Here is a 21,345-nt window from a genome sequence, read left to right as displayed (position 1 = left end):
CAGGAGAAATGTTTGGAGCACAGAGCCTGCTGGAATTGCAGAGCTCCCAGGGCAGTGCCATGCAGGTTTGGCCCGGATGCCCCTCCGCACACACCTGTGTGAACAAAAGGAGAGCCCTGGTACAAAACTCAGGCAGCTCCCTCCAGCAAGGAGCCCCTCCCCTTGCTATTTGAGAGCACATGTCACTTACATAACAAGTTACATAACATGAACCTCTAACCAATCAGAGTTAATCTTTCCATATATGGGTTTGTTAATCACATGCTCATAGTTCTCCATTCCACATGCTGAGCTCCCCCCTCCCCCCGGCCTTCTCTAAAATGTTCCTAGGAAGGTGAGTAACAACCTGCTTCCCTAGACATAAGCACCCTGCAAAGCACATTTTATCCAAAATGAACATAAGCATACTCTTCAGTGCCCACTACGACCCAGCAGGCCCGTGTGCCCCTGCGACCTGGCATGCCCGTGTGCCACCAGAACCCAGCATGCTCGTGTGCCCCTGCGACCCAGCATCCCCGTGTGCCCCGGTGACCCAGCAGCCCTGTGTGCCACCAGAACCCAGCATGCCCGTGTGCAACCAGAACCCAGCATCCCCGTGTGCCCCTGCAACCCAGGATCCGCCTGTGCCCACTATGACCCAGCAGCCCCGTGTGCCCCTGCAACCCAGCATGCCTGTGTGCCACCAGAACCCAGCATCCCCGTGGACCCAGTAGCCCCATGTTCCTCTGCAACCCAGCAGCCCCATGTGCAATCAGAACCCAGCATGCCCGTGTGCCCCTGTGACCCAGCATCCCCGTGTGCCACCAGAACCCAGCATGCCCGTGTGCCCCGGTGACCCAGCATTCCCATGTGCCACCAGAACCCAGCATGCCCGTGTGCCTGTGACCCAGCAGCCCCATGTGCCCCTGCGACCCAGCAGCCCTATGTGTCCCCGTGACCCAGCATGCCGCGTGCCCCTGTGACCCAGCAGCCTCGTGTGCAACCAGAACCCAGCATGCCCTAGAACAAGGCAAGATGCAAAGTGCATGATTTTAATACTGACCCAGACAGTGCTAAATAATGTCAAATATTTTCCCTGCCTTCTCCCTTAAAGACTCCTCTCAGCATCACTTTTTGTAGGGCAGGGAGGATCAAGCAATAGGGGGTCACTGATGTACACTGCTAACTCATTGGCTTTTCTTCTATACCCTCACCAAGGAGCCAGTCTGTGCCAGCTCACATATGGGGACATGATAGCATATCTCTGAACTCCTCTCTGCTCCCAGTAGGTCAACATGAAAAGCCAGATCCTTTGAGACTTTCTGCAAGAACGTCTTTTCCAAATACCCGTTCAACTGCACTTATCTCCTCGAAGTCTCTCCTAAAAATTCAGTATTATTGAGGCTTCGTGATGCAAAGACTCTCTGGGGGTCAAACTGGGGTTCTCCTTCAGCCACCTGACTTCATGTGTCTTGCAGATGAATATGAAGAACCCACTTTTTTGATTTTTGGGTACAATAGACTGTCACGGAGTCCCCGGGCGATGCTCTGGAACAACTCCCCACAAAGTCAGTCAGGACTTTGAGGAGCCTCCTCTCCCTTGGAGCAGACTTGTTCAGGGCAAGAAGCTCCCACGTCTTCACCTCCTGGGTCTCTCCTTGGAGCATTCAGCATCCTCTGCCCCTCCGTGCACTTCCCACAGCAAGCCCACCCACGCAGGGTCCTGGGGAAGCCACAGGGTCCTGCACCCCCACTTTGCAGTCAGACGTGAGTCTTAGCCAGCCAGTAAAACAGAGGTTTATTCGATGACAGGAACAGGGTCTAAAACAGAGCTTGTGGATACAGCGAACCAGACCCCTCAGCTGGGTCCATTCTGGGGGGCAGTGAGCCAGACCCCCACATCTGCACTTCACTCCTCGTCCCCATCCAGCTCCAGACTAACAACCCCTTCCAGCCCCACCTCTCTGCTCAGCTCCTTTCCCGGGCCAGGAGGTCACCTGATCTCTTTGTCCCTAACACCTTCAGCTGGCACCTTTGCAGGGGAGGGGCCCAGGCCATCAGTTGCTAGGAGACAGAGTGCCAAGCATTTAGGTGCACTGGCCCTTTGCTCTGCCAGATACTTAAGAACTGCCATGGGGACACTGAGACACCAACACAGTATTCATAGCAAACATTAAGAACATTCCCAGTTCACATCTCTCCCCCCTTCGAGACTGAACTGAGCGAGGTCACTCCAGCCAGTGACCTAGGGAAGTTCGAACCCACCAATGTTCCCATGGATGCCCCAGCATCTCTCCCATTCCTTGGTGTGAGTTACACCAGGACAGTCCAGTCTCACGCCCTCCCTTAGGTTGGGTGTGCTTGATGGCACTTGCAGGCTGCATGTGCGAAGGTTTATGCGGCTTGAACCCTTTTGCTACCCCAATACCCCTGGGGTTCAAACTGGGACAGGGTCTTTTCCCAGCACTCTGGGCTGCAATTCGGGCTCTCTTGGTTAAGAGCCCCCATCTTGGCCTTGATCAGCTCTGGGCTTGGGCAGCCGCTTCCCACCTTGTGGCCCAGATACAACATCTCTGCTGTCCCCACTTTACACTTTCCAGCTTTTATCGTCAGTCCCACCTCCTTAAGGCAGCCCAGCCCCCTCTTCACCTGGGACACCTGTTCCTCCCAGGTCTGGCTAAAGATGCATGTTATCAGTGTTTGCCAGAGCCAAGTTCTCCATCCCCCTCAGCTTGTCTAGAATCTCCCCAGGCCTAGGCATGGGGTCGGCATCAGATACTGTGATGGCTTTAAGCTTCTGATAGCCTCCACAAAACTAGATCATCCTGTCTCCCTTTGGGACCAGCCCCACGGGTGAGGCCCATAGGCTGTAAAACGGCTGGATCACATCTAAAGCCAGCATGTCCTTGACCTCTCTCTCCAGGTTCTAGGCTGCTGTCCCAGTGACTCTGAACGGGGAACACCTGATGGGGAGATTGACTCCCACCTCAGGGAAGAGATCCACCAGGGGATCTTCCCCCTTCTCCTCCCAATCCTCCCTTTCCAGGTCCAGAGGTCCCCTCACTCTCCTCCCATACAGCAGCTCGAATGGGAAGAATCCTGTGGATTCCTGGGGCACCACCAGCTGCCTCCCGATTCCCCCCAGTTCTACTTCCCCTTGGGGAGCCCATTCCCGGTACAGGAATCCCTTCTCCCGCAGGACTCTGTCCCTGCAGCCTTCCCCAAGGGGCTTTGTAGCACTGTGGCCTGCAAGTTCCCTTAGCTTGTCCAAGGAGGGATCCCTCTGCAGCTCGGTCTGGAATTCAGCTGCTGGGGCAGGGAGTGGGACCTGCTCCTCTTGTTGGCTGGGCCTGGGGTGTAACGATGCGGTTCTGGTGGGACCCAACTGAGAGTGCCAATTCAGGACCAATTGCTCAAACAGGGCAGTCACAGCCCAAGGCTGGGGTTTTTCCACCTCTAAGGCAAACCAAACCAGCCAGACAAAAAAGACTTCGGTTTTACCCCACTGGCTAACCACAAGTCACACAAGCAATTTCCTTAGACACTCCAGTCTCCCAATATCACCACCAGTGCCACCCATCCTGGGGTGAATGGTTATGAAAACCCACACTCCAGTAAAAGAAAAAGGTTCTCTCGATCCCAAAGGACCAAGCCCTAGACCCAGGTCAATATACACATCAGATCTTACCCACAAATCACGCTGTTGCCAATCCTTTAGAATCAAAAATCTAAAGGTTTATTCATAAAAGGAAAAAGATAGAGATGAGAGCTAGAATTGGTTAAATGGAATCAATTACATACAGTAATGGCAAAGTTCTTAGTTCAGGCTTGTAGCAGTGATGGAGTAAACTGCAGGTTCAAATCAAGTCTCTGGAGAACATCCCCCGCTGGGATGGGTCATCAGTCTCTTGTGTAGAGCTTCAGTTTGCAGCAAAGTCCCTCCAGAAGTAGGAAGCAGGATTGAAGACAAGATGGAGATGAGGTATCAGCCTTTTATAGGCTTTTCCAGGTGTAAGAACACTTCTTTGTTGTTACTGTGGAAAATTACAGCAAAATGGCGTTTGGAGTCACATGAGCAAGTCCCTGCACACCCTGCTGAGTTACAAGGCGTATCTGCCTCCCCTCAATGGGTCAATTGTGTAGCTGATGGTACTTAATGGGCCATCAAGCAGGCTAAGCAGAGCTAACACCAACTTATCTGGGGTATTTCCCAGAACTGCAGTACCAATTTGTAATACAGACAGTATACAGCCAATACTTATAACTTCAACTACAAAATGATACAGACATACAGACAGCATAATCATAACTAGTAACCCATAACCTGGTCTTAGACACCTTATATGACCCCCTTTACATAGGATTTGGTGCCACTACAGGACCTTGGTTGCAAACCATGTTCTATATGGTCCCAGTTTATATCAATAACATCACATAGGGTCACAGCCCCCCTGAGCCCTGTCCCTGGTAGCTCCCTCCCTGCTGTGTAATCACTTACCAGCAGCACCTCTGGACCAGGCAAACCTGGTTGGCAGCCGACCTGCCCTGCCTGGGTGTCCCCCCACTCAGCTGGGGTCTCAGCTCCCCCCGTGCTCAGCGCTGCCCTTGCTGTCCCAGTGGGGGCAGCAGCGAGCTTCTTGCTCTGGTCACAGCATCAGAGCCAGCGTGAGCCCCCTCTCCGGTGTGCAGGGCGGCGGGAAGCATCTCTCCCTCCCACTCAGCCCAAGGGGGCTGGTTACAGGTAGGCAGGTATCCTGAGCCCAGCAGCTCCTGCCTCCTGCCAGTCAGGTCATTTGCATTTTCACTGACCATTTCCATCTTAGCCAATTGGTTCCCTGGATTTGAATTCAAACCCTCGGCCTTTATAGGAGCAGGGCCTGGATCCTGTCCCAAAGAGACACAGTCACCCTCCAACAGGGCCTCCCAGCCGATATCCTGGAGAACCCCAGCTACCAGCTAGCCCGACCCCTCCTGGGTCTGCACAGGGATCCGGGCCATAGGCAGGGTGAGGTGCTTCACCCCAGGGACCTTCACCCAGGTACCATAGCCCCTCAGCATCTGCGGCTGCACCACCACAGTTCTCTCTGTTCCAGGGTCTTGCCACCCCAGGCATGTTTCCCCACTGACCCCTGGGCAGTCCCCTATGTCTCTCCGCTCCACCATCGCCAGTCCATGCTGCTGCTGCTTCTCCTGCAGCTTTTCCTCAAGCTCTTGCTCCCATCGCATCCGTCTCTGATCCCCTGATGGGGAACACGATCGTGAAGTCCCTCATCTGGTTGGGGACTAGACCCTCGGGGATGCCTGGCTGATGCTCCAGCTGCTCCCAGATCCTCTTGTAGCCCCATCTGGGTCAGAAATCTTCTCCTCAGAGCAGTCCTCCTCCTCCAACTGCACGATTAACTGTGCCTTGGTGCACTTCCCCATGCGTAACCCTCTCTTTGTGCACAGGATCACAATGTCCTTCTTAAGGAGACGGTGATAGGCCATCACTTCACCATTCCCAAATGGCTCTGGACTCACAGGCCTGCGTGCTCTTGGCTCCCCCATGGTTTCCAGGAAGAACCCCTGGTGTGCCAGCCCTTCTCGTGGTCACCACCTCTTTGCCAGGGTCGAGCTGCAGACTCCTCCACCCTGGGACTGTTCCTGCAATCCCCAGGGGAACCCTGCTACTGCAAAAATTCTTATTTCTCCCAGGGTCGAGCAGCAAGCTCCTCCGCCCCTGAGACTGCTCGCTGCAGTCCTCAGCGGGACCCCATTACTCCAACAGTCCTTCTTGCTGGTCACACACTCCCAGAGGTTAACCACTCCCTGAAACCGTCCCCCTCTGAGCCTTCAGCATGCCTGGTCCTCATTATCCCTCCTTTGTTTTACTGCTCCACAGTCACTTACTGCAAGCAGCGCCATTCACGGGATGCAGTAGATCCTACGGCTGCCACTAGTTGTCACAGAGTCACCAGGCGATGCTCTGGAACTGCTCCCCACCAAGCCATTCAGGACTTTGAGGAGCCTCCTCTCCCTCGGAGCAGACTTGTTCAGGGCAAGAAGCTCACATGTCTTCACCTCCTGGGTCTCTCCTTGGAGCATTCAGCATCCTCTGCCCCTCCGTGCGCTTCCCACAGTGAGCCTGCTCCAGCGGGGTCCTGGGGAAGCCAGAGGGTCCTGCACCCCTGTCATAACATTTCTTCCCAGATCTGGACCTTAGCGTCCAAAATATGGGTGTTAGCATGAAAACCTCCAAGCTTAGTTACCAGCTTGGACCTGGTATCGCTGTCACCAGCCAGGAATTATACAATGCCTAGCTCACTGTGGTCTCCCCAAAACCTTCCCTGAGGGACCCCTAGACTCAGATTCCTTGAGTCTCACAACAAAGGGGAATAAACCATTTCTCTTCCCCCTCCTCCCCTCCAGGTGCTCCCTCCCTGGGTTCCTGGAGAGATATATAGATTCAAGCTCCATGAATCTAAACAAAGGGATTCCACCCTCTTTACCTCCTCCCAGATTTCCCCGCCCTGGGAACCCTTGGATACTCCCTGCTTCAAGTCCTTGAAACACAAGTACCGAGAGATCTAATCTCTCTCCCCCCTCACCCAGAGGGTATGCAAAGTCAGGCTTAGTAAATCTAACACAAAGAGATGTTCCCCCTCCCTTCGTTTCTTAGCCTTAACCAGTGAAAAACACTCAAACAGGTCTTAAAAAGAAAGCTTTATATAAAAAGAAAGAAAAAGAACATAAAATGGTCTCTGTAGTAAGGTGACAATATACAGGGTCAATTGCTTAAAGGAAAAAAAAATGAATAAACAGCCTTATCCAAAAAGAATACACTCCAGCAACTACACACATGTAAATACAAAAAACAACAACATAAACCTATTGTCTTACTATCCTTGTACTTACAACTTGGAAACAGAAGATTAGAAATCCTGGAGATTCCTGTGGTCACTCTCAGAACCGAGAAAAGAACGGACCAAGAACAAAGGACTCACACCCAAAACTTCCCTCCACCCAGATTTGAAAAAGTGTTGTTTCCTGATTGGTCCTCTGGTCAGGTGTTGTTTGTTACCCCTTTCCAGGTGAAAGAGACATTAACCCTTAGCTATCTGTTTATGACAACCTGCACTTTGCAGTCAGACGTGACTCTCAGCCAGCCAGTAAAACAGAAGTTTATTAGATGACAGGAACATGGTCTAAAACAGAGCTTGTAGATATAGCGAACCGGACCCCTCGGCCGGGTCCATTATGCGGGTCAGTGAGCCAGACCCCCATGTTTGCACTTCACTCCTCGTCCCCAGCCAGCTCCAGACTAACAACCCCCTCTAGCCCCTCCTTCTCTGCTCAGCTCCTTTCCCGGGCCAGGAGGTCACCTGACATCTTTGTCTCCAACACCTTCAGCTGGCACCTTTGCAGGGGAGGGGCCCAGGCCATCAGTTGCTAGGAGACAGAGTGCCAGGTATTTAGGGGCACTGGCCCTTTGCTCTGCTAGATACTTAAGAACTGCCTAGGGGACACTGAGGCACCAACACAGTATTCAGAGAAAACATTAAGAACATTTCTAGTTCATCACAGGGACCCTCCGAGGAAAATGGCTGGCTACAGAGAGGGTGGCTGGCTGGGTGGGTGGGGGTGTGGATGTGCATGGGGCAGGTCGAGTGAATGGAGAGTTATGTATGGGGATGGATGGCTGCATGCACAGATAGATGGATGACTGTCTATGGGTTGGATGAAGATGTATGAAGAAATAGAGGAATGGATATTTATGAGGATGAACGGATGGACGGACAGACAGGACAGGTGGGAAGGCAGATGTGAATTAGAATGGATGTGTGGGCAGGTGTATGTGTATGAGAATGGACAGCAGGAAGGCTGGGCGGAGCTGTATCTGGACGGGGGAAGGGTGGGCGGAGATGTATCCGGACAGATGTAGGGATGGGGGAAGGGTGGGCGGAGGTGTATCGGGGCGGATGGAGGGATGGGGGGAAGGGTGGGCAGAGATGTGTCGGGGCGGATGGAGAGACGGGGGAAGGGTGGGCGGAGGTGTGTCAGGGCTGATGGACAGATGGGGGGAAGGGTGGGCGGAGGTGTATCCGGACGGATGGAGGGACGGTGGGAAGGGTGGGCGGAGGTGTATCCGGGCGGATGGAGGGACGGTGGGAAGGGTGGGCGGAGGTGTATCCGGACGGATAGAGGGATGGTGGAAGGCTGGGCGGAGGTGTATCCGGATGGGGGAAGGGTGGGCGGAAGTGTGTCGGGGCAGATGGACGGATGGGGGGAAGGGTGAGAGGAGGTGTGTCGGGGCGGATGGAGGGACGAGGGGGAAGGGTGGGCGGAGGTGTGTCGGGGCAGATGGATGGACGGGGGAAGGGTGGGCGGAGGTGTATCGGGGCAGATGGAGGGACGGGGGAAGGGTGGGTGGAAGTGTGTCGGGGCGGATGGAGGGATGAGGGAAGGGTGGGCGGAGGTGTGTCAGGGCGGATGGACAGATGGGGGGAAGTGTCATAAACAGATAGCTAAGGGTTAATGTCTCTTTCACCTGAAGCACCTGACCAGAGGACCAATCAGGAAACTGGATTTTTTCAACTTTGGGTGGAGGGAATTGAGTGTCTGTGTCTTTGTTTTCCGTCTGCCTGCTTTCTCTGAGCTTTGGAGAAGTAGTTCTACTTTCTAGTCGTTTGTTTTTAAGTGTAAGGACAAAGAGATCAGATAGTAAGTTATATGGTTTCTTTTCTTTGGTATTTGCATAAATATAAGTGCTGGAGTGCTTTAATTTGTATTCTTTTTGAATAAGGCTGTTTATTCAATATTCTTTTAAGCAATTGACCCTGTGTTGTATCATCTAATACAGAGAGAACATTTGGATGTATTTTTCTTTCTTTTTATATAAAGCTTTCTTTTAAGACCTGTTGGAGTTTTTCTTTACTCAGGGAAATTAAGTCTGTACTCACCAGGGAATTGGTGGGAGGAAGAAATCAAGGGGAGATTTGTGTGTTGGATCGCTAGCCTGATTTTGCATTCCCTCTGGGGGAATAGGAAAGTACTTTTTGTTTCCAGGATTGGGAACGGAGAGGGGGAGTCCCTCTGTGTAGTTTCACAGAGCTTGTGTCGGTGTATCTCTCCAGGAGCACCTGGAGGGGGGAAGGGAAAAAGGATTATTTCCCTTGGTTGTGAGACTCAAGGGATTTGGGTCTTGGGGTCCCCAGGGAAGGTTTTTCAGAGGGACCAGAGTGCCCCAAAACACTCTAATTTTTTGGGTGGTGGCAGCAGGTACCAGGTCCAAGCTGGTAACTAAGCTTGGAGGTTTTCATGCTAACCCCCATATTTTGGACGCTAAGGTCCAAATCTGGGACTAAGGTTATGTCAGGAAGGGTGGGCGGAGGTGTATCCGGATGGATGGAAGGACGGTGGGAAGGGTGGGCAAAGGTATGTCGGGGCGGATGGACGGATAGAGGGCTGGTTGAATGGAGGGACGGCTGGTATGGTGATGGATGGATGGATGGATGTGTGTGGGGAGTGAAGATAGAGGATTTTCTGGGGCTGGATGGGCGGATAAACAGCTGGATTGACGGATAGATGGCTGGCTGGCTGGAGGTACGGCTGGTATGGTGATGGATGGATGGATGTGTATGGGTAGTGAAGATGGAGGATTTTCTGGGGCTTGCTGGATGGACAGACGGCTGGATGGATGGAGGGACGGCTGGTATGGTGATGGATCTGTGTGGGGAGTGAAGACAGGATTTTCTGGGGCTGGATGGACAGACGGAGGGACGGCTGGCTGGCTGGCTGGATAGACAGCTGGCTGGATGGAGGGACGGCTGGTATGGGGATGGATGGATGTGTGTGGGGAGTGAAGACAGAGGATTTTCTGGGGCTGGATAGACGGATAGATGGCTGGATGGATGGATAGAGGGACAGTTGGATGGACGGATTGAGGGACGGCTGGATAGATGGCTGGATGGATGGATGGAGGGACGGCTGGATGGACGGACAGATGGCTGGATGGATGGATGGAGGGACGGCTAGTATGGTGATGATGGATGGATGTGTGTGGGGAGTGAAGACAGAGGATTTTCTGGGGCTGGATGGGTGTCCATGAGGATCTTTCCATTGATGTTGGAGGCTTGGGTTCACCCCCTTCTTTTTCTCTGTCATTTCTTCTTCCTTCCCCCTCTCAGCTCACCTCTCACCGAGGCTTGTGCTGGTAGCGCTGGGCCGACCCTTCCATGGAGGTGGGATGGCTGCGGGGAATTCGGGAATGTGGGATCCTCTTTATAGACTTTCACCATCCACCTGTCTGCAACTCCACTTCCCAGAAGCAGGATCCCTCTGTGTCCTGGGACTGGTCCCTTGGGCTCCCTGCACCCTCCCCCCACTACTCCTCTCTGCAGATCCCCTCTGGCTCAGAATAACCCAGACCCCCAAGGATCTGGTGAGCCACTCCCACCACGGCCATGCTCTTCACCCCCTCTCTTCCAGCCCTGGTGCCGGACGGGGAGCAGGAACTCACCTTCCACCCCAGCCTGGGGGAGCTCTCCGCCTCTGAGGTCACCCACAACTCCACTCTGCTCTCCTGGACCGTCCAGGCCGGGGACTTCAACTCCTTTCTCCTCCAGTACAAGGACGCGGAGAGCTAACCCCAGACGCTGCCCATGGACGGGGGATCCCACACGGTCACCATAACCAACCTGGCCCCCTCCTGCAGATATAAGTTCAACCTCTACGGCATCTCCAGCCGCAAGTGCCTTGGCTTCATCTCCACCGACACCATCACAGGTCAACGGTTGCTCCTTCATGTGCCGAGCCCTTCCCCTTGTGCCCCACTTTACCCTGCAGCACAGTAACAGAGCTGGCCATTGAGAAAACATTCTTCTCTTCCATCTCTCTTCGTTGTCTCTCCATTGCACAGGAGCTTGGGGGACCCAGAGGCTGCTTCCAGCCCATGTTCCTCTGTCCTGCTTGTCTGAGTCTGCCCCAGTCCCCCTTCCTTGGACTGTCCATGGACCTCTTTATGGTGCCTCCTCATGACTGTGTACTCCTCCATCCATCTCCCGCATGCAGCCACACCTCCATCCATCCATCCATCCATCCTTCTCCAACATGTACCCACACCTCTATTCATCCATCCATAGCATCCATCCATCTCCTTCATGCAGCCACACCTCCATCCATCCATCCTTCTCCAACATGTACCCATACCTATATCCATCCATCCATCCATCTCCAACATGTACCCACACCTCCATCCATCCACCCACAGCATCCATCCATCTCCAAGATGCAGCCACACCTCCGTCCATCCATCCCTCCATCCATCCACCCACAGCATCCATCCAGCCAGCTGGCCACCAGCCATCCATCCAGCCATAGCATCCATCCATCTCCAACATGTACCCACACCTCCATCCATCCATCTCCCTCATGCAGCCACACCTCCGTCCATCCATCCACCCACAGCATCCAGCCAGCCAGCTGGCCACCATCCATCCATCCACCCACAGCATCCAACCATCTCCAACATGTACCCACACCTCCATTCATCCATCCATCCACCCACAGCATCCAGCCATCCATCTCCATCATGTACCCACATCTCCATCCATCTATCCATCTTTCCCATTCAGGATACAATCAGGGTCACCCAGGCCCCCATCTCCGAGTCCCATTTCTCCTTTTTGCTCCCATGCAACCTCCTCCGCTTAACTTTTCATGCCCTTCAGGTCCCTGGGTAATGGGGAGGAGCCCCCAGCATGCCCTGCCCTTGCTCTCTCTGGTTCATTGTCCCCCACTGGACTTAGTGAGTGGCCATGCCTCTCACCCCCACAATATCTCTTCCAGCCGTGGCACCACCAGAGGAGGCAGTTGGGATGCAGCTCCGCCTTGGGGAGCTCTCAGCGGCCAACACAGCCCATGACTCCATCGACCTCTCCTGGACCGTGGAGGAGGGAACATTTGACTCCTTCATCCTCCAGTACCGGGACAGAGAGGGCAACCCCCGGGTGCTGCCTGTGGACGGTGCCCTGCGCTCCCTCCACCTCCATGACCTGGCCCCCTCCCGCAGATACAAGTTCAACCTCTACAGCGTCTCCGGCCGCAAGTGCCTCGGCCCCTTCTCCACCAATGCCATCACAGGTCAGCGGCTGTGCCCAGACGCCTGGGTCTCTCAGCCGCTCTGGCTCCTCGACCTTCACGTCTCTTTCCGGCACTGCTTGTGCCCTTGCTCATCACTACAACCCACAGCATGGGTGTGCGCTGTGTGTCTGTCTGTGCTGAGCACCCGGCCTTCAAACTGTCCCCAGGGTCCCGGGGCTGCGTCCTCCTTCTCCTTCCACTCTCCGTCTCCTTCCAACTTCTCTCTCTTTCTGCCTTCAGCTTCTCTCAATCTCAGGCAACGGGTCTTTCTTTCCCCTTCTACCTTCTGTCCATCCAATGTCCTTCTTTGATCTCCATCACTGTCCTGCTTCTGCCTTTCAGATGGTGTGCGCCTTTCCTTCTGCCTCCCCTTCTTTCTGACTTTGTCCATCGTCCCCTTCCCGTCACCAACCTACTCCTCATATCTCCTTCTCCTCCGCTTTCACTCTCATCTCTGAATCTAGGGATCCTCCCCTTCCCTCCTCTTCCCCTCACCAACCTACTCCTCATATCTCCTTCTCCTTCGCTTTCACTCTCTGTTCATCTGCTCCATCCAGTTCTCTCCTTTTCTTCCTCTACGCTGTTTATTCAATATTGCTTGCCCATCATTCTTCTGTTTCCTTCCTCTCAGGCTTTCATTCTCCCCTTCCCTTCCCAATCTCTCTCTCTCTGTCTCCCCACTTCCCTCAGATTCTTTCCTCTACTTTCCTTCCTCTTTCTTCCTTTGCTGCTTCCCCCTTTTCTCCCTTCCGTTGCCTTGTATGTTTCCCCTCCTTCCTCATTCATTTTTTCTTTGTTTCTGTTTTGTCTTTATTTTTTTCTCCACTCTTCTGCTTTCTCTTCCCTCCTATTGTTGCCTTTTATCCCAGACAGTGATCTGTGCCCTTCACCCACCTCTCTCTGTTTCAGCCGCAGCACCAACGGAGGCAGTACCCACCGCCCAGCCCAGCCTGGGGGAGCTCTCAGGCTCCGACGTCACCCATGACTCCATCCTGCTCTCCTGGACCGTCCAGGCCGGGGACTTCGACTCCTTCCTCCTCCAGTACAAGGACACAAAGGGGAAACCCCAGGCAGTGCCCATGGATGGGGGATCCCACATGGTCACCGTAACCAACCTGGCTCCCTCCCGCAGATACAAGTTCAACCTCTATGGCGTCTCCGGCTGCATGTGCCTTGGCCCCATCTCCACCGACACTGTCACAGGTCAGCAGCTGCTCCCGGGATGCCAGCCCCTTCCCCTCCCACCCTCTTTGCTTTGCAGTGGGTGAGGACAGCAGCCACCAGTGGGGACGTTCCTGGGAGGATGCTTCCCAGATTCCAGCCTCCATGACCTGTCTACTGGCCATTCAACAGATGGAGGAGTGTGGATGGAAGTCTGTGGCTGGATTGACAGACAGAGAGAGAGATCAGTGTGTATAAAGCAGATGGAATGAATAGATAGATGAGTATGGGGTGAATGAATGAATTAATGAAACGATACATGGATGGTTGTCTACAGGGATCAGTGGGGATGGATGGATGGGGATGGTCATGGATGGATGGATACGTAGATGGAAGGCCATCAGTGGGGGTGGATGGATGGATGAGCAGATGCATGGATGTCTACTGGTATGGATGGGAATGGATGGATTGATGGTCATGGATTGATAGATGGATGTGCTTGGGGATGGATGGGAATGGAATGGATGGATAGATGAACGGATGTGGATTGGGATGGATGGATAGATGTGTAAGGGGATGGAGTGGCTGGATTCATGGGTTGATGTGTATGGGGATGGAGTGGATGGATGTGGATTGGGTTGGATGGATAGATGTGTAAGGGGATGGAGTGGCTGGATTCATGGGTTGATGTGTATGGGGATGGAGTGGATGGATGTGGATTGGGATGGATGGACAGATGGGTGGATGGGGATGGATGTATGGATAAGGAGATGGATGGGTGGGGATGGGGATCAATGGATAAGAAGAGGGATGGATGCGTATGGGGATGGCTGGATAAGGAGATGGATGGATGTGGATGGGGATGGATGGATAAGAAGAGGGATGGATTGGGATGGAGATGGATAGATAAGGAGATGAAAGGATGTGGATGGAGATGGATGGATAAGGAGATGGAAGGATTTGGATGGGGATGGAAGGATAAGGAGAGGGATGGATGGGGATGGGGGTGGATGGATAAGGAGAGGGATGGATGGGGATGGGGTGGATGGATAAGGAGATGGATGGGGATGGATGAGGGTGGAGCAGATGGATAGATGCATGTGGATGGATGGAGTGGATGAATAGATCAATGGATGTGTGTGGAGAGGGATGGATAAGGAGAGGGATGGATGGATAAGGAGGTGGATGGATGTGTATGGGGATGGATGGGGGTGGAGCAGATGGATAGATGCTGGTGGATGGATGGATGGCTGTATCTGGGAATGGACGGAATGATGGATGGGTAGAAGGATGGATGTGTTTGAAAAGATGGATGTCTGGGTGTGTGGGATGAATGACTGGTACAAGGATGTGTGGGAAGGGACGGGTAGACACTGGGTATTAATGGAGGTGGATGGATGTGAATGAAAATGGATGATGGGGATGGAGGCATGTGTATAGGGCTGGCTGGGTGTCACTGGGGATCTTTCCATTGATGGTGGTGGTTTTGGTTCACCCCCTTCTCTCTCATTTCTTCTTCCTTCCCCCGTCTCCTCCCATCTCATCTCAGCTGTACCCGTGGTTTGTGCCGGTCACTCTGGGGCAACCCCTCCATGGAGGCAGGGTGGCTGCGAGGAACCCAGGAATGTGGGATCCTCTTTGCAGACATGTCCCATCCTTCTGTCTGTCTGTCCTGAGCTCTCCTTCGCAGAGTCAGGATTTCGCTGTGTCCTGGGGCAAGCCCCTGGGGCTCCCTGCACCCTCCCCCAACTAATCCTCTCTGCAGATCCCCTCTCACTTGGAATAATCCGGCTTCCCAAGAATCGGGTAAGCCACCTCCCACCCCAGCTGCACCCTCCACCCCCCTCTCTCTGTTTCCCACCACTGCATCATGGAAGGAGGAACCCGCTCGCGCAAGCCCAGCCTGGGGGAGCTCTCAGCCTCCGACATCACTCACGACTCCACCCTGCTTTCCTGGACCGTCCAGGCCGGGGACTTCGACTCCTTCCTCCTGCAGTACAAGGACGTGGAGGGGAAACCCCAGGCGTTGGCTATGGACAGGGGATCCTGCATGGTCACCGTAACCAACCTGGCCCCCTACCACAGATACAAGTTCAACCTCTACGATGTCTCCGGCCGCAAGCGCCTCGGTCCCGTCTCCACCAACACCATCACAGGTCAGCGGCTGCTCCCGGGATGCAGGCCCCTTCCCCTCCCACCCCCTTTGCTTTGCAGTGGGTGAGGACAGCAGTCACCAGCGGGGACATTTCTGGGAGGATGCTTCCCAGATTCCAACCTCCATGACCTGTCTACCAGCCACTCAACAGATGGAGGAGTGTGGATGGAAGTGTGTGGGTGGATTGACAGACAGACACAGAGATCAATGTGTTTGAAGCAGATGGAAGGAATAGATGGATGAGTATGGAGTGAATGAATGAATGTAAAGATACATGGATGGCTGTCTATAGGGATCAGTGGGGATGGATGGATGGGGATGGTCATGGATGGATGGATACATAGATGGAAGGCCGTCAGTAGGGGTGGATAGATGGATGAGCAGATGCATGGATGTCTACTGGTATGGATGGGAATGGATGGACTGATGGTCATGGACTGATAGATTAATGTATGTGTATGGGGATGGATGGATGGATAAGGAGATGGATGGATGGGGATGGGGATGGATGGATAAGGAGATGGATGGATGTGGATGGGGATGGCTGGATAAGGAGATGGATGGGGATGGAGAGAATGGATAGACAAATGGACATGGATGGGGATGGATGGATGAGTATGGGGATGGATGTATGGATAAGGAGAGGGATGGATGTGTATGGAGAGGGATGGATGAGGATGGGGATAGATGGATAGATGCGTATGGGGATGGGTGGATAAGGAGATGGATGGGGATGTGGGTGGGGCTGGAGCAGATGAATAGATGGATGGATACGTATGGGGTTGGATGGTGTTTATGGGACTGGATGGGTGTGTCACGGAGTCACCGGGCGATGCTCTGGAACTGCTCCCCACCAAGCCAGTCAGGACTTTGGGGAGCCTCTTCTCCCTTGGAGCAGATTTGTTCAGGGCTAGAAGCTCACACGGCTTCACTTCCTGGGTCTCTCCTATCAAAACATATTCCCAGATTTGGACCTTAGCGTCCAAAATATGGGTGTTAGCATGAAAACCTCCAAGCTTAGTTACCAGCTTGGACCTGGTAAAGCTGCCACCACCCAAAAAATTAGAGTGTTTTGGGGCACTCTGGTCCCCCCAAAAACCTTCCCTGGGGACCCCAAGACCCAAATTTCTTGAGTCTCACAACAAAGGGGAATAAACCATTTCCCTTCCCCCCTCCAGGTGTTCCCTCCCTGGGTTCCTGGAGAGATACACAGAAGCAAGCTCCGTGAATCTAAACAGAGGAACTCCACCCTCTCCTATTTCCAGTCCTGGAAACACAAGCACTTCCCTCTTCACCCAGAGGGTATGCAAAGTCAGGCTAGTAAATCTAACACACACAGATTTCCCCCTGACTTCTTCCTCCCACCAATTCCCTGGTGAGATAAAGACTCAATTCCCTGGAGTTCCCCACTAAAGAAAAACTCCAACAGGTCTTAAAAAGAAAGCTTTATGTAAAAAGAAAGAAAAATACATAAAAATGGTCTCTCTGTATTAAGGTGACAAATACAGGGTCAATTGCTTAAAAGAAATATGAATAAACAGCCTTATTCAAAAAGAACACACTTCAAAACACTCCAGCAAGTACACACATGTAATTACAAAATAAAAACCATATAAATCACTATCTTATCTTTACTTACAACTGGGAAACAGAAGATTAGAAAGCAGGAGACAGAAATCCTCTCATAGCCGAGAGAGAGACAGGCACAAGACAAAAAACAAAGAACTCAGACACAAACTTCCCTCCACCCAGATTTGAAAAAGTCTTGTTTCCTGATTGGTCCTCTGGTCAGGTGTTTCAGGTTACTCCTTTCTAGGTAAAAGAACATTAACCCTTAGCTATCTGTTTATGACATCTCCTTTGAGCATTCAGCATCCTCTGCCCCTCCATGCACTTCCCACAGCGAGCCCGCCCCAGTGGGGTCCTGGGGAAGCCACAGGGTTCTGCACCCCCACTTTGCAGTCAGACGTGACTCTCAACCAGCCAGGAAAACAGAGGTTTATTTGATGACAGGAACAGGGTCTAAAACAGAGCTTATAGATACAATGAACCGGACCCTTCAGCTGAGTCCATTTTGGGGGGCAGTGAGCCAGACTCCCACATCTACACTTCACTCCTCATCCCCAGACAGCTCCATACTAACAACCCCCTCCAGCCCCTCCTCTCTGCTCAGCTCCTTTCCTGGGCCAGGAGGTCACCTGATCTCTTTGTCTCCAACACCTTCAGCTGGCACCTTTGCAGAGAAGGGGCCCAGGCCATCAGTTGCTAGGAGACAGAGTGTCAGACGTTTAGGTGCACTGGCCCCTTGCTCTGCAGCAATCACACACTCTTATTCAACCACCTAGATATTAAGAACTGCATAGGGGACACCGAGGCACCAACACAGTATTCAGAGAGAACACTAAGAACATTCCCAGTTCGTCACAGGTGCACACAGGGGTGGGTGGAGGAGTGGCTGGGGATGGATGGATGGGTGGGTGGGTGGATGGGTGCGTACAGGGGTGGGTGGAGGAGTGCCTGGGGATGGATGGACAGGTGGATGGGTGGATGGGTGCGTACAGGGGTGGGTGGAGGAGTGGTTGGGGATGGATGGGTGGGTGGGTGGATGGGTACGTACAGGGGTGGGCGGAGGAGTGGCTGGGGATGGATGGACGGGCGGGTGGGTGGATGGGTGCGTACAGGGGTGGGTGGAGGAGTGGCTGGGGATGAATGGACGGGCGGGTGGGTGGATGGGTGCGTAGAGGGGTGGGTGGAGGAGTGGTTGGGGATGGATGGACGGGCGGATGGGTGGATGGGTGCATACAGGGGTGGGTGGAGGAGTGGTTGGGGATGGATGGACGGGTGGGTGGGTGGATGGGTACGTACAGGGGTGGGTGGAGGAGTGGTTGGGGCTGGATGGACAGGCGGATGGGTGCGTACAGGGGTGGGTGGAGGAGTGGTTGGGGGTGGGTGGATGGATGGGTAGGTGCACACATGGATGGGGAGGAGTGGTTGGGGATGGGTGGACAGGTGGGTGGGTGGGTGCACACATGGGTGGGTGGAGGAGTGTCTGGGGTCAGTGGGGATTTTTCCATTGATGTTGGTGGCTTTGGTTCACCCCCTTCTCTCTCTCTCTCTCTCGTTTGTTCTTCCTTCCCCCCGTCTCAACTCAGCTCTCACCGAGGTTGGTGCCGGTTGCACACCGAGGCGGGGTCGCCGCGGGAACCCGGGAATGTGGGATGCTCTTTGCAGACCTGCCCCGTCCGTCTATCTGTCCCCAGCTCTCCTTCCCAGCAGCAGGATCCGTCATTGTCTTGGGGCTCGTCCCTGGGGCTCCTTGCACCCCCATCCCCCAATAATCTTCTCTGCAGATCCCCTCTGGCTAGGAATTATGTGTCCACCAAGGACGAGGTGAGCTGCCCAACACCCCATCTGCGCCCTTCACCCCCCTTTCTCTGTTCCAGCTGTGGGACCGCCAGAGGAGGAACCCACGGCCCAGCCCAGCCTGGGGGAGCTCTCGGCCTCTGATGTCACCCACGACTCCATCCTGCTCTCTTGGACCACGAAGGGGACCTTCGACTCCTTCCTCCTGCAGTACAAGGATGCGGAGGGGAAACCCCAGGCACTGCCCGTGGACAGGGGATCCCACACGGTCACCGTCACCGACCTGGCCCCCTCCCGCAGATACAAGTTCCACCTCTATGGCATCTCCGGCCGCAAGCGCTCGGTCCCGTCTCCACTGACACCGTCACAGGTCAGCGGCTGCGCCTGGGGGAAGGGTCCCAGCCAGCAGCCGCCTCCTTCCTTCTGGTCCCCGCCAGGTCTTTTCCCTGCCCCCTCCCCAGCGCTTTGCTTTGCCCCTGGCTTCCCACTGCCCTGCCACTCCCAGCCCTGCTCGGTGTTTCCTTGTGTCCCTTGGCCCCTTCTTCTCTTCCACATTTCTTCACCTCTCCTCTCTTCCCACCGCTCCTTTGTCCAGCCCCTCCTCCGCAGGGCCCCTTCCACGTTCCTTTGCTCCCGGTCGCCCTTCTCCACATCCCTTTGCTTGGTGCAATCACACCAGCAGCGGCCACAGCCAAGGGATCTTGCCTCCATCCGGGGCCAGCTCCAGGTTTCCTGCTGCCCCAAGCAGCGGGGGGCGAGGGGCGGAGGAAAGGCCGATTGGTGGCAGCTAAATCGCACTGCTTCATGCTTCGGCGGCAGATCAGCGGCTAGCCCGTCACCCCCTCTCCCACTTTGGCGGCAGCTCAAAGGAGAAAAGAGACTGAGGGACCCACCACCGAAGACCCACACGTTCTGCCCCAATAACAGTCGGAGGGCCGCCCCTTTGGATTGGCCGCCCCAAGCACCTGCTTCCTTAGCTGGTGCCTGCAGCCAGCCCTGCCTCCATCGGTCACTTTGCTCCCCTATTTCCACCCCAAAGAGGGGCTGCTTGTCCCAGACCTCAGAGGTGAGATTGCCTGAGTTTGCAGAGAGCCTGAGCACATCACTTCGCAGTGGGGGAAGCTGCCTCTGTTTGCCCTGCAGGCGGTTACCTCACCTGTAACCCTCCCCCGCTCTCGGTCTCTGAGGTCACCCACAACTCCCTCGATCTGCCCAGGACCATGGAGGAAGGGACCTTTGACTCCTTCATCCTCCAGTAGCGGGACGCGGACGGCAGACCCCAGGCGCTGCCCATGGAGGGGGATCTCGCACGGTCACCGTCACCAACCTGGCCCCCTCCCACAGATACAAGTTCCACCTCTAGGGCATTTCCGGCCGCAAGCGCTCGGCCCCATCTCCACTGACGCTGTCACAGGTCAGTGCCGGGAAATTCCCCCTCTCCTCCCGCCTTCCCCCCTCGGCAGGTGCATGATGGGATTGAATCGCCCCCTTCTCCGCGTCTCTGTGCCTGTGGGCGGGGGGGCGGGGCAGGGTGCGAGGGACATGCTTTGCATAGGGAAGATGCCAATTCACCTCTCGAGGTGCTGGCTGGGAACCAGGCTCATAGGAGTGTCGGGCTTGGCCAAGGGACCCTGGACCCCAGTCTGAGCTGCGTCGCACTGGCCCTCGCCCCGGCCAACAGCGAGCTCTTCCGGAAACATGTGAGCTGGGGATGGAGAGTCCGGCCTGGCCCGTGGGGATTGTGTGGCTGGCTAATTCCCCTCCCTGCTTCGTGCCGCCGGCCACGATCAGCTCTGATCCACCTTCCTGTCAACAGCACGGCCCGGGGCCGATGGGGTTTGGCACGTCCCAGCAGCAGCCAGGCCACCTGCAAAGAGCCTGGGGGCGTTTGCCAACGTTCGGCAGCTTTCGTCCCGATCCCGAATGGGGCAGGGCCGGGAGAAGTGGGGGCCGGGCCGGGTCTGAGCTGCTCCCCTCTCCCCAGGCTGGCCGGCTGAGGAGGAGGAGGAGGAGGAAGGGGCCACACAGCCCAAGCTGAGGGAGCTCTCGACCTCCGAGGTCACCAAAGACTCCATCTACCTCTCCTGGACCGTCCAGGCCGGGGCCTTCGACTCCTTCCTCCTGCAGTACCGGGACACGGAGGGGAAACCCCAGGCGCTGCCCGTGGACAGGGGATCCCGCATGCTCGTCGTCTCTGACCTGCTCCCCTCCCACAAGTACAAATTCAACTTCTACGGCGTCTCCGGCCACAAGGGCCTTGGCCCTATCTCCACTGACGCCATTACAGGTTAGTGGGGGGGGGGCGGGAGGGGGCAGGGCCCCTCGACACCCTGGGGTGCCTGGCTGGATTCTACCAGCCCCCTCCCTGCCTCAGGTCTTCCCTCTGCAGCCAGACTCCTGGGTTCTCTCCCAGCTCTGGGAGGGGAGTAGGGGGTTGGTGGGTTAGAGGAGGCAGGGCTGGGAGCCAGGACTCCTGGGTTCTCTCCCAGCTCTGGGAGGAGAGTGGGGGCTGGTGGGTTAGAGCACGGGGGGCTGGGAGCCAGGACTCTTGGGTTCTCTCCCAGCTC

At 55.0% G+C, this 21,345-nt stretch overlaps 1 pseudogene; it reads left to right on the top strand.

The window, feature by feature from the left end:
• The first annotated feature begins 9,359 nt into the window (after nt 1–9,359).
• The window catches only part of LOC127033525 (tenascin-X-like), a 28,843-nt pseudogene continuing 16,857 nt past the window's right edge, over nt 9,360–21,345 (top strand).

Source organism: Gopherus flavomarginatus, chromosome 13 (genome assembly GCF_025201925.1).
Source record: "Gopherus flavomarginatus isolate rGopFla2 chromosome 13, rGopFla2.mat.asm, whole genome shotgun sequence".
In the NCBI taxonomy this organism is placed as follows: Eukaryota; Metazoa; Chordata; order Testudines; family Testudinidae; genus Gopherus; species Gopherus flavomarginatus.
The sequence above is the reverse complement of the archived record's forward strand: the minus strand, read 5'-3'. Positions and strand labels throughout refer to the sequence as shown.